Here is a 2,942-nt window from a genome sequence, read left to right as displayed (position 1 = left end):
TGTGTGTGTGTGTGTGTGTGCGTTGTGTGTGTGTGTGTGTGCGTTTGTGTGTGTGTGAGAGAGAGCATGTATTGGCGTGTACATTGGAGCGTGTTAAATAATACATGTGACAAGCGTACAAGTTATTCGCACGCTGTAAAATACACCTAACCCGTACTAGAAAAACATACTAATATTCACACCCAGCTCTTGAGATACGTCAAGATCCTCAGGATAGTACGTATTCATATCTAGAACTAGTTGCAGAATTGACAACGTGTCTTTATTTGGAGTTATATATACGTGTCATTTACTGCTGTATCTACCCCTGATTGTTTCCTTTTTCAGATTAATGTTGATATTTAGAATGCTTGTGTTCATATGATTACTCGCTTGAGCCTATCAAGAGTGAATTAGATCAGCACTACGCAATCCAATCAGTCATACCGCGAGGTCTTGTGGGCGGGTAAACTTCCGACCCTGCCGTTCGAAAGGATCTGCAGGTGTACGTTCTAGTGGCGTGCCGTAGTTACAAAAATCTTCATCCATGATGTCGAACAAAAGGTCTCTAATACCTACAAACAATTATTAATGAGACCAGTTCAACATGAGAGACCCAGATAGCCTAACAAACCGTGTGAATGTCTTCTTTTGTACCATCTGAATGACCAACAAGGGACGCTTGATTATCCATCTGTTTTTGTATTTAGCTTTGTTTGAGGTCTACTAAAGATCTGTCCAGGTGTCCCTATGCTTACATTGGTATGTATGCTATATTGCTGTATATATGGATTTTAATATGGAACACGGATACACAGATCGCGGCAGGTTTTTTAAAAAAAAAATGCATATATAGAGGTATCGATTTTGATACTTTCGTGTACGAAACAAATATTGCACACAAAAGGTTTCAAAAAAAAAAACAGCCTTCCAATCACAAAAAACCTCTATCAATGCAGCCAAATGCAGTCAAATAAATACCACGAGAGGCTGTGAATGCTGAATACCATGAGAGGCTATGAATACTGAATTCACAACACTATTCGGTGAATTGGGACAAATTGCTGTCCTCTGAAATTCTGGACAACGACGGAGCTGAGTATTAAATATTAAAGCTAAAAGCACACCTTCCCTCAAGCTCAATTTCCGTGCCCTCGGTACGCGAATAACCATGATTGATCGCATAATAGGCTGCTTCCTTGCGAAAAGAGGTGGGATACGTGAGAGAGCGTTTATTTGTAGAATTGTTTTCTCTAATCCATCTACATATTGTTTTATATATTAGCTTCTAGTATATCGAATATTAATTCTCCTAATTTTATCGCGAACGATTATGGGAGATTAAGTGTTTTACCCACAGGGACGAATTGTCTTCCTCGCATAACGAGCTGATTACTGACATTCTATGCGCGTTCATGAATTCGCTCCTAGTACACACTCAGCGCATTCTCCGAGAATATCGAGTTTTCCGTCACTTTTGAAATTAGTTGCTTTCGATTACAACTGATCATGGTTTTACAGGCCGTCTATTTCACATCCAAATGTTTGGTACAGTGAACGTGATCGGCTTTAGAGCGAGAACCCGTTTCACGGTGAACGGGATCATTTTCTAGCCTTCACATTGTGCACATCTCATTTTTAGATGATTTGCTACGCTGGTGGCATTCGGTAGGACTGGCACAGGGTTGTTTCGGATAGCGCGATTCGCCTAGTTCGTCTCCCGTCAAGTCAAATAGTGTTTCCCCGTGCAGACCATAATGGGTCTTCTAAACTCCAAATAAAATATTTAGCAAGGGTTTCGATTTCTTTTTTCTTGCTGTGTGTTGTGTCAACTGGCTTGGATTTGTGACTTCTAAATGTTCAGTACAAGACCATGCGAGTTTAGCTCGCGCATCAACAACTTTGTCCAAAATTTTCACAATGTTATATTGCTTTACCTCCAGTCTACTATCGGAGATCAAAGTTGTCGTTTTTTTTGAACGATGGACAACCGTGGGAGCTTATTTGCATTACCTCCGAGGTCAAGCTGGACAAACTATCCCTTCTCACGGCTTGGTATAAGGACGAATCTTCATGATATTCTTCGTGAATAGAGATTTGTACCACACTTGTGCACGCACGTTGATTCGAATCGAGGCATATACCGCACCTTTTGGGTGTTATGGGCTATTGTGACTCTTTTTGCTACTGCTCTAGAGATTGTTTGGTTGCTTTTTATACACATACTACATCACGAAATATATATATTAATATTGTTCTATCAGGAGGATATGATATATATAAATATATTGTATTTACAAATAATTTTCACAGAATTCTGTGTATAATTTAGAAGGCTATGAATTCTGAATGTTCGATTTTTAGACACAAGAAGCTTTTTGTTTTGTTTTATTTAATTTTGTTAAAAACAAACATAAATATTTGTTTTATTTAGTAGGCTATGAATATTTACTTCTGAAAAATCAAATTGAACACGAAGGTGTCTAATTACACGAGGCTACATATGAAGAAGGCTGAAATTTTAGACCTCAACTCCTTCTCGTTCTACTCTTCTACTCCCACTACTATGAACCCTACTCTAGATTTTCCCATATCTCTAAACTATACTTTACTCTGCTCATTTCATCACTAAGTTCGGGCAGTATTTAGTAAATGTGTATGATAGAGTTTGTTCTATTTTATTTTATTATATATTTACTAGTTTCTCTAAATAAATAATCAATCGTTGTAATTCTAATAATTGACAAGTTCCTATAGGTTATGGGCAATCTTACCAGACAGTAACTTACTAGTAACTTTCCACGATGCTATCTATATCGAAATCTCGCAAGTATGCTACTGAACCATGGACCATCCTTGAACCAGATGGATCCAACATATATGAGTGGGACGCCGACCTTGGCCTCGCCCTCACAGCACACTTCGATTATACCAAGTTCAGCCTAAACAACCTGAAAATCTTG

This window comes from Sphaeroforma arctica (assembly GCF_001186125.1).
Source record: "Sphaeroforma arctica JP610 unplaced genomic scaffold supercont1.867, whole genome shotgun sequence".
Lineage (NCBI taxonomy): Eukaryota > Ichthyosporea > Ichthyophonida > Sphaeroforma > Sphaeroforma arctica.
The sequence above is the reverse complement of the archived record's forward strand: the minus strand, read 5'-3'. Positions refer to the sequence as shown.